Source organism: Puma concolor, chromosome C1 (assembly GCF_028749965.1).
Source record: "Puma concolor isolate L17-30 chromosome C1, mPumCon1.1.hap2, whole genome shotgun sequence".
Classification (NCBI taxonomy): Eukaryota; Metazoa; Chordata; class Mammalia; order Carnivora; family Felidae; genus Puma; species Puma concolor.
The window spans coordinates 173,273,047-173,284,818 of record NC_141674.1 but is presented as its reverse complement, the minus strand read 5'-3'; positions in this window follow the sequence as shown (position 1 = coordinate 173,284,818).

The following is an 11,772-nucleotide window of genomic DNA, read 5'->3' as shown; positions in this document are numbered from 1 at the left end:
TCTGGCATTTCCTTTTGAGATTTTGTATTTGTTTCCATTTCCCTATTTACATTACCCAGTTTTCTGTGATCTGTTTTTCCATAGGAGCTCATAACATATTTGTCATAGTTATTTTATTTAAATTTTTCTAGCTTTTTTGAAGTATACCTGACAAAACATATATATAATTAATATGTGCTACATGATGGTTTGATATACCTATATGTTGATTACCACAACCAAGCTAATTAACATACCTATCACCTCACACATTTACAATTTTTAGGTGTGGTGAAACGTTATTTTAAATTCCCCATATAATAATTCCAATATCTGTGTCATATCTGAGTCTGTTTCTGATGATTGCCTTGTTTCTTCAAAGTGTGGCTTTTTCCTTGCCTTTTTGACCTGCCTTATGATTTTGTTGAAATTCAGGCACATTGTAATGTCCAGTTATCAATAATATTAGGTAGTAGCAATTGAGGTAAATAGGCCCTTAGTTGAGTATTTGTGTTAATATTGGTGAGAGTCGGGCTGTGTTTAATGTTTGCTGTAGCTATGGGTACCTATGAGGACACTATTCCTCTAGTGCCCTTGGTTTTACGTCTCCTCCACATTTTAGGGTTCCCTAAGTACTCTTCCTCAGAGAGAGTCTATATCTTGCAGCTCATTCAGTTATAATCTCTTGTTCTTATGCCAGGGCATTTTCTGTTGTGGTAGTGGTAAGGTGTGTATGAGGAACACAATTTCTTTAATTTTCCAATTAAGTCTCCATCTTTTAGTGGACCTGTGTTTCAGGGATCTCACCTTCTCGTATATTTTTCACATGATACGGGCTTTTTCTCTTTCCCTCTACTCTCTTACTAGGCTGCAGTGTTCCTAATCAATTTCCTTGAAACCCTTCCCTTGTGGACTATTCCCCGCCCGCTTATGTGATATTAAAAGTGTAAAGTGGACCGGAATGGGAGGCATGCCCATCTCCAGCTGGCACAAGCATCAAGTAAATTATTTTTCCTTAGAGGGTGGCTTTTATTATAGAGAAGGCCCTGGATGTGTGTCACCATTATTATTCTTTTTCTCCTTACATAAGCTCCACAAGGAAACCTTTCTCAGATCCTCATCATGAGGAACTAATGGGGTTGCTAGAGAGGAGGCCCACAAAAGTATGAGGGCCCAACTAAAACTGTGGGCCCCCAGGAGTTCCTCACTATTAAGCTAGTCTATATACTCTGTCACACTCCAACCATTTGTGACAGTTACCATTTAAGTGTTCCTGACAGTTTATGCCTCAAATGGCTTTTTCTCCAGGTAAGCAGATCTCAGCTGTGATCCTCTGAATACATCTAATTTTCAGGGTGATGATTTACTCTGCAACACTTCATTTACCTGATGACTCCAATAAAAGTCAAGTTTTGTTTTGTTGTTTGTTTTAGCTTAACCTTGTAAAGACTGATGTGTTCCACATTTTTTACATACTGCAATTGAACCAAAAAAAATGAGGAATATTTTTTAAGATCCAATAACATTTTATTGGAGTGGCTAAGGCACATGTATTGTGTGGTTGGGGATGAGTTGCAGCATGGTAGCAATGTTAAGAGGAAAAGGATCAGGTGTTAACGGCACTTATTTTCATTGAGTTTTAAAGTCTTTTACTTCATTTTTAGATAATAGCTAAAATACCTCATTTCTGGAACAATGAGGATTTCTGAAGTCTATTCATCAAAAGCATATACTGTAATGGAACATATAATTTTACATAAAAACTTTTTACCTCTTTTACCTGGAAAGAAACCACACATGAAAAATAATACAAAAACTAACAAGGCTTTTTTTTCTTCTAATAATGCTGTGAATACTTCCAGGGATATGAAAAGTAACTGGATGAAGTTAGTACATATTCCTTGGATATCAGTTTTGCTGGAAGGTTTAGTGAACTCTCTACAGTAAAATGTGATGAATAGTACATACTAAAGGAATACAATAATAAAGGTAAACACTAAAAATAAGACACAAGTCTAGGTAAATCATTTGCTTTGAGATGTGTCCCCTAGATCCTCAGTGTACAGTTTACTCTCCTTTGTTATTAAGGACACTTGAATGGAAATTTTATGAAGTTATTAGTCTATGAAATTAAAATAGTAAAGTTCTTGAGACATATTTTTCAGATGAAGTTTTTTAAATGTTTACAACTATCCTCCTCTTTCCTCTCCCCAAAGCTGCATTATCATTTGTACTGTATAGGAGAGTGGGATTTATACAATTATCTTAGAATTATGATTTCACAAAGCAAAAATATGCATCTATATCACCCTTTTTGCCAGTTATTCCTGGTGAAAGCTTGTTTTTCCTCACAAATATTTTAACGGTTCAAATCATTACGGTCTTAAACAGATAAAATAATATGTATTTTTCTACCTTTCAATTTTCAATTTATTTTTTTTGTCTCAGTGCAATTCAACAGACGCATAAAATGCTACACCCTGTGACACAGATGTTTCTTACTTGCCTTCTTATGGAAACGTACTCCCACCCTATTAGGGAAAAGAAGTACAGTCCCTGAACTTACAGCTTTCTAAAAAAATGTAGTAAAAACTCTCTTGGATTTTATCTACTGAGTAACAAAAGCAAAAAATTTGATGATTGTAGCAAGAACAGGACACTGTTTTCCTCATGTTGTGGTGCTTTTCAAAAAGACAATTATTGAATGTTTTCTACTTGATAAAAGAGATATGTGATTCATCTTTATTTTCATTATTTCTTCCTCATTATTGATGAAATCTAGGGATACTGTCAGTATCCTCATATCCAAGTCTTCAAACAAATTGAGAATTATGTTAGCTTCTATAAACCCATATATGTTTAATAGTTTGTTTAATTTTCTTTCTCTTTTTTCATTTTACTTTTATGTTAACCTTTAAAAAGTGTAATGAAATCATTGTTCTAAGGAACAGTCTCTTTAAACATTCTAGAATTCTTATAGTCATGATGTTAAAAATTTACACAACTATTTGTACACAAGATACATTCCTCTTGAACAACGATCAATTTTCTTTATTATGTTAGATACATTTAGAAGAGGTTATAGGTTTTCATAAACTCATTCATGTGGGAGTCCTAAGATTGGATAAAGCATCTCTGAAACAGTTCTAGAAGTATGTTTCTAGCACAAACCCTTGTTAAAAAGAGATTAAAGCTCTTTTGCATTTGTTTAGAAGCCATAAATACTGGTATTGTTTTATAATAACAAATTTAACTGCTGGATTTTACATGTGAGTATCAATGACACATATAAATAATTGTTGAATTCTGTTTCTTCTGCATTTTATAGTTACAGGGGACTTTCTCTAAGGCTATAATAGACATAATGTTAAAATAATCTTTTTTCCTTATTTTTAACCCAAATTTTAGTTAACATACAGTGAAATATTGGTTTCAGGAGTAGAATTCAGTGATTCATCACTTAATATACAACACCCAGTGCTCATCACAAGCACCCTCCTTAGTACCCATCCCCCATCTAGCCCATCTCTCACCTGCTAAAATAAAATTATAACAAATTAGGCCAATATTTAGCAGAGAATAAATTAAGATAAAGGGTTATTATTTAAGGTTAAATGGTTTTGGGAGACACCTAGCAATAACATATGAAGGGAATGCAACTGAATCTAAACAGATGATGGATTAGAACTGAAGAAAAATACAATTGTGGATATCTTTCCTAAGACTAGAAAAGAATTGCATAGAAGAAATGATGATTTTTTTCCCCCTGAAGACCAGGAAATACTGATTTCAAAGGAGTGCTAGAAACTAGTCTTTTGATGTCAACTTAGCTAGTCTATAATTCTCAGTTATTCAAACACTAATCTAGGTGTTGATGTTAAGGTATTTTGTCAATGTGATTAGAGTCCATAATCAGTTGCAAAATTTTAGGTGAAGGAAATTATTTTAGGTTATTTGGTTGGCCTGATACAGTTGAAAAGTTTTAAGAGCAGGTGTGAGGCTTCCTTGATGAATACATTCTACCTGCAGGCAGCAACTTTAGCCCAAGACTGGGTGTTCCAGCCTACTCTTCTTGATGGCCTGCTCTCTGGATTTTGAACTTGTGTAGCCAGCCCCACAATTGCTTAAGCCAATTTCATGCAATAAATTTCTCAATAGGCATCTCCTTTTAATTCTTTGTTTCTTGCTGAAACCTAAATGATGTACTATCAAAACAAAAAATATAAATAGCAAATGAATAAAGTGGAGTAATCAACACCACAATCAAGATATAATATTGACACTTCCAAAATTTCCCCTTGCCCGTTTTTAGTCAACCATCACCCCACCCTTTAAAAACCCTTTAAAAAACATCGATGTGCTTTATGTTTTTATAATTTTGCCTTTTTATGAAATTTTATAAATAACATCATACAATATATCACCCTTCATATCTGGATTCTTTTACTTGCAATCATGGGTTTGTGGTTCATTCATATTGTTGTGTATATTTTTTTCTTTCTATTTCATCATAAAGTAGTTTCAATTGCATGGATGTACCACAGTTTGTTTAAACATTCTCCAGTTGAAAGACATTTGCATTGTTTAATATATTTTTTAGTGATTATAAATCAAACTTTGCAAATAGGCTTTTCCCATAGCCTCTTTATTGTATTCATTTAAAAAGTATTTACCAAATTCTTTTTTGTGAGTGGGTTTACAGCATTGGGGATAAGACATATAAAGTATAAAATACCATAGTTGCAGCTCTATAAGTTTATAAACTTGTGATAATGATGGATAATTAAGCAGTGTGTTTGAGAGTAATGGATGTATAGGTACATGAAGATCACACAACTGTAGCACTTAGTGTAGTTTGTGGAATCAGGGATTTTCACATAATTTCTAAATTACGTCACCTTTAAGCTGATATCTGAAGAATCCAACCATGATTCCTAAAATCAAGAAATCATAGTTTAATTCTTGGCCTTGCCAGACATAATTTTGTCAAATGTTGGGAAAAAAAAGACCATTGAATAAGATTAATTCCATAGTTCCCTTAGTAGCACTAAATTTTATAATGTTTTATGAATTTATTATGTAGGTAATAAATGAATGTGAATTCAAAACACTTTTGTCAACAAGAAAAAAAGTAGTATAAAGTAATCTAAACAGTATGCTATTAAAGTTCTAGAAACATTAGAAAATCAAGTTTTAGTGTGTTGTTATAGATCTTTGAACCGAGTGCAACTTGTAATATTTATTTTTAAAAATATTTTTATTTTTTATTTTTAGAGAGAGAGGATGAGCAGGGGAGAGGGGCAGAAGGAGAGAGTGAGAGAGAGAGAGAGAGAGAGAGAGAGAGAGAATGAGAATCCCAAACAGGCTACATACTCAGCACAGAGCCCGACACAGGGCTTGATCTTGTGACCCTGGGATCATGACCCAAGCCGAAATTTAGAGTTAGACACTCAGCAGACTGAGCCACCCAGGGCCCCCTAAATTCAACTTTTAAATTCTTGCCTCCTGAGATGGTTCATTGATCACTTGATTTACAGATGCACATACAACTATTTTATGTATAATTGTTTTTCTAGAATTTAAAGTTTCTACCCAGAAAAATAAAAATTAGTAAAACCTTAAAATACACTCTGAACCAAAATTTGAAGTAAACAAATTAAATATAAAGGTTCTGACTATACAGAAAGAAGGCAATATCTATTTTATCTATATGGAAAACCACACTGTCAAATATTATCTTTGCCTTAGTTAATGTATGAAAGCATTTCATCTAAAACAATTCTGGTATGGCCTTCAAATTATGTATGAGTCAAATAAAATAAAACATTTTTCAGGAGCAATTATTTCTTGTCTAGTGATTTTCATCTTGCTAGCGGAATTTTTTTCTATGTCTTTGACACAAATACTTTGTCAACAGTTTCAGACACATTCTTTTCAATCCAGGATTTAAGGGGAGAATTTTAGATAGAAACAAAAGAAACTCTTAGCCACAATTTACATTCTAATGTGTCTAAGAGGGAGTATGCAAATCACCTCATAGACTTACTGTAATATATCTCAATTCCATTAAAAGATCTTTTGTGCAAAATTTAAAATCAACTATGTATATTGTAATGTCTGGATATAATCAATTAAAAATTTTTTAACATAATGCATGTCTGATCTATATTTTAAAAATAACTGAAATATGTTTAGACAACTAGAATACATTTTCGAGACTGGAAATCTGTTGTACTCATCAATTATTTACTTACTGTTTAATTAAAACCCTCAAGGTCTTAATTATTTATTTCTTCCCAATTTTCTCATTGCTTTTATTTAAATGTCCATTTTAAATTCTTTTGTTTAGTACTTGAAACTCATTCTCCCTTAGAAAACATATTATATTTGTTAAATAAATGAAGAAAGAAAGAAGGAAAGAAAGAAAGAAAGAAAGAAAGAAAGAAAGAAAGAAAGAAAGAAAAAGAAAATGGTGTTCGACAAAAACATTTGAGCGATAACATTTGTTCTTTCTTTTCATAAATATTATCTATTCTAAATCTTATACTATGTCAAGCACTGAAAATAAAAGAGTAAATAATATCATGTCTGTCTTAAAGAGTCCCATGCTTGAGGGAGAACAAAGTATCCTAATCTGGGAATCTCTCTACTATTTCTCTATTCAAAGATATTTAGCACTATAGTAGTTAAATTCACAGTTTATATACAATTTGATGTATTTATCAGTAAAATATAGGTTTCAGAGGATATGTACTTGCCAGAAGATAGCCCCTCCTGCCTTCTGTGAAAACAGCAAATCTTTCATTAAATGACAAGGTGATGATTCATCCCACTCACTTAAAATGGTTATTTCAAAAGGGAAAGTCAATTTGTTGTTGCACTCCACATCCCTACATCGCACTCTTTTCAGCCTTTAACTAAGACTGGGTTTCAGATGACCTGGGGACACAATAGAAGGAAGTTATTTCCCTAATTTCTGAATGTATAGTTAGGAGAGCTCTCATAAGAAATTGAATCTTTACATTGACTCTTTGACATGTGGAGAAAAAGCTATTATAGTAAGAAGAGCAAAGTGGAAGAAAATTGAGTTCCTCCTCCTTTCCAAATAATATACCAATAAACAGTGCCATAACCCTCAGGGAACAACAGAGAATAGCACTACACTGAAAATTTCAAAAGGCACAGAAGTGACAATGCATGTGAAGTTTCTCTTTTATTCCTCTGTTTGTTAGTGGCAAAAGGGAATGCATCTTGGACATCAGAGTAGATTAATGTGAACTATGATATGGTATATTGTTTTTAATTAAATTAATGCAATACAATCCTGGTCTCCTGGAGTGTAGCTGTTCAATTGGTCATATCTATGCACCAGTAAAAGTTTTTTTTTCATTTTTTAAAAAAACTTGTTTAACGTTTTTTTTTTTTTTTTTTTTTTTTTATTATTATTGAGAGACAGACAGAGCATGAGCATGGCAGGGGCTGAGAGAGGGGGAGACACAGAATCTGAAGCAAGCTCCAGGCTCTGAGCTGTCAGCTACAGAGCTGGACGTGGGGCTTGAACTCACAAACTGAGAGATCATGACCTGAGCTGAAGTCAGTTGATTAACCGACTGAGCCACCCAGGTGGCTATGCACCAGTAAAATTTTATGTACCTATTAACATAGCTTCAAGATATAAAAAATAAAATAGAAATTGAAAAAACTAAGAAAGAAACAGACATTTAACCGTAGTTGAAGTTTTTAATACAAACTATTCATCCTTTGAAAGAGCAGAAATATAAATAAGGATATAGATTTGAAGAACATAATCAACCAACTTGAGTTAATTAAATATACATACATATGTGTTTGTGACTGTATGTATGTACATAGTTGCCATAAAAACAATTTCAGAATACATACATAGTTTTCATCTCAAAGAATTTGCATAATGCAGTCTTGATTCACTCAATGGATTTAAACTAATTACAAACAGAAAACTAGAAATCAATAACATAAAGATGATTAGATAATCCTCAAATGTTGGAAATTAGACAGCCCAGTATCCGAGTATACTAGTCACTGAATTTACAATTTTATAGTTAGGTGTCTAATTTAGTTCTCACAGCATCTCTATGAGGACATTTTTATCATCCTTAGTTTACACAGAAGACTGAGGTTTTGCAAATGTAAGTGACTTTTCTAATACCATACAGCCAGTAAGTGGTAGAGTTTTGATTTGAGCTCTGGGTTACTGGGCTCTTAACCACACTGTATGTAGAGTCTTCCACTTAGACTCCACTTAAAGCAAAGTATTTAATTAAGTGTTTACATTTCCATGTGGCCTATACAGTTTGTGAACTATACCAAAGCAGCATCCATATCTTCCTCATGTTTCCATATAACTTATACATAATGTCTGCCACATAATAAGTGCTTAACAAATGTCAGCAGAATTGAGCTTAATTTGTGACTCAACGGTAGACGATCAGCATCTGGAGGTATCTATACCTCTTCCAAGGCAGAGCATTCATCAGACATCTACTATGTGTTTTCCTCTGACAAAATGATTTCACACTGGGAACAAACAATTGTATAAATATGCAAACTTTTTTTTTTTCCTAGGTTAACAAGCCAACTTCATGATAACATTTCAAAGATGGCACAATTAAGGAATTGTCTTCAACTCAAGAATTAAGCCTTAATAACACAAGAAATAGGAGTCAATTTAATGACTCACTTAAATAAACGAAGTAAAGAGTAAAATACCATTTCATAATAAAAACAAACAACTCCTCTCCCCCAAATAAACCCCAAAACAAAAAAACCTAACAAAAACATGTTAAAACAAGTTACCAGTATTGATGCCATTGAGCATAACATGATCTCTCAAGAATTATGAAGCATCATTATAGATGGTGGGTATTTTATTATATTTATTATATTTTATTACATTTAACTTTATTATATTTAAAGACATAGGTCTTTACCTTTTTAGTACTTTTTGACCATTCACTTTAGTTACTCTAAAATAATTATTTTAATTGTTTTTCTCTCCATTGAAATTTGAGCATTCCTCATCTATATACCAAGCACCCAGCAACGATGGATCAGAGGATCTGAATGTGGATGGTGTGATAACACATCTGCTACCAGCGACCTAAAAATATCAACTAAATGTAATAGTTCATTGAGTACATTTAAAAGGCACTTTAGTGCTCAATATTTTTAATACATAAAACAGTTAATGACAGAGGAATAAACTAAGGTGCTTCTAATTCTTGGAGTTGAAAAATATTAAAATTAAATAATTCCTGTTTAATCAACTTAATTTTTATAAGACAAAAAGGAACATGAAATTCCCCAAGACAATAATTTAAAACACAAATTTCCAGAATGTCTGAAGACTATAATGAATATTTTTTAAAATTATAAATCATGGCTAGATGTTTAGAGTATAAACCTGATGAATTAAATTTTAATAAGGACACTAGAAGAACAGTGCTCATGAGTAAGTTTAAATGACTATATAACATTTTGTTTTTACTTTTACACATTTCATTTTCAGTTAATGAAATCCTTCCTGTTTTTTTCTATTTCATATAGTATTGTTTTGTGCATGAAAATTATCCTAATGAGAAAAATATGGGGCATGTTTATAAGAATACTACTCCCTTGCCTTTACTTTCAAACACAATATAAAAGGAACAGTTAGTACTCAAGGGTTTTTGAATAGAAAAATTATTCTGAAAATTGCTCTGAGTGGCTCATGCATGTGTAGTAAACAATTTTACCCATTTAATGGATGGCAGGGGAAAGAAATTCTCAAATTTATTTTTATCATGTTGAGTGTCAATCAGTTATGTGAAATTGAAAGCATGCTTTCTACCCCATTTGTACATTGCCAAGTCTGTTCAGATGTTAAAGCTAGCTCTCAGAGGCATCATAAATATGTTTACCCTATATCTTAGATTGCATCCATATGCTAGAAAAGTACTGTTTAAATTGGTAGAGAAAATAACCTTTTCATCTACAACAAAAATATGCACCTAAAAAAAAAAACAACCAACCTCCATGCAATGCTAAAAAATGATAGCTTTTCATGGACTTTCTGTTCCCTCTTCATTCTAAAATTTTGCATTACTATATTTTACTACCTCGAGACTTTATGTCCTTTTTGTCCAAATGCTCTGGTTAACACTATAAACCAAGATCCAGAAACTATTGAACAAGTTCCTGATGTTAAAATATCACATCATTTGGTTTGAACAACTGTCATTATTATATTCTTTTTAGAAAAATATGCTTTTGGAGATCATGCTTACAGAATATACTCATGATTTCAATCCCACACAATATTTTAATTCCATAAGGTGTGTGGGTGGCTATTTCAAATTGACATAGTTTTGTGTTATTTTTTACATGCAAAAATTATTATCAGATGGAGGGGAAATTAAATATTCTGAATGTGATAAAAAAAACCTCAGTGTTCTTGACTTATATTACCAACTGCTAACTACTGCTAAAATTTACCCATTTTTGGAAAATGAACAACCTTGACAACATCAGTAGTCTTAACAAAAAATAAAAATAGAAATTTGTCAAAATATCTGAACAAAATTCTTGTGTTAAATGGATCAATATATAAATATGAGGAAAAACTGATAAATGATCCATACTCCTGTCAAATCATTTACTGATATTTACTGACTAAAATATTTTATAAAATGTACTTTGATTTTTAATATGGGTGAGTATTTTTAGGTCAATTGTATATTTTATGATATATATTTTAATAAGAGAATAAATATAACACTTCACAGAAAATTTTGCCCTTAATTTTCAGTCATTGGATATTTCAAATGATAGGAAATTAAGCCTCTTTTGTCTAACAAGGACATAACAATATGCTTACCAATAACCTAATGTACCATAGTATAGGATAAATTCAATAGCTCTCAGTAATTAATATTAGAAGGAAACTGATATATCTCACATTATGTCATATGTTTTGCCAGGTTGTCATAGATATACACATGAATTTTAATATTAGTGAACCTATAAAATAATGGGGTTTATAAACTAATTTTTTGGGGAAGCATAATCTTTTGTTTTTTATTCAAGTATAATTAACATACAGCATTATGTTAGTTTTGAGTGTACAATATATTGATCCAACAATTCTATTCATTATTCAGTGCTCATCATAGTAAGTGTACTCTTAATCCCCTTACCTATTTCACCCATACACCCACCCACTTCCCCTCTGGTAACCACCAGCTCATTCTCTATATTTAAGAGTCGTTTTTTTTTTTTTTTTTCTTCTTGTTTGTTCTATAAACCAACATTTTAAGCATCATTCTGGAATAATGTTTAGGTTGTCATAGGAAGAAATGATAGCTACATATTCACTGTGCTTTATTTTTTAAATTATTTTTTAGTCTGATATGGGAAAATATAACATATCATTAGTGCTTTATCTTTCATTTTTTCCTAAATTCTAGTGAATTTATTTTTTATTCCATGTTTTATTTTTTTCTAGTCTGGTATGGGAAAATATAGCATATCATTAGTGCTTTATTTTTCATTTTTTCCTAAATTCTAGTGAAGGAAATGGATTTCTTGATTTCTAGTGTTTGGAAATTTATTTGCAAAAGCTTGTGTTCTCTCTTCTACAAATATGTTTTTTATATCTCTAATGTTATTTTCTGTTAAGCTATTTTATCTTTATCACCATATTAGATTCTTGATACGTTACTACTTTTAATCCCTTGTGAATGAACATAATCTAGCTTTTAAAAAATTTTCTCCTAG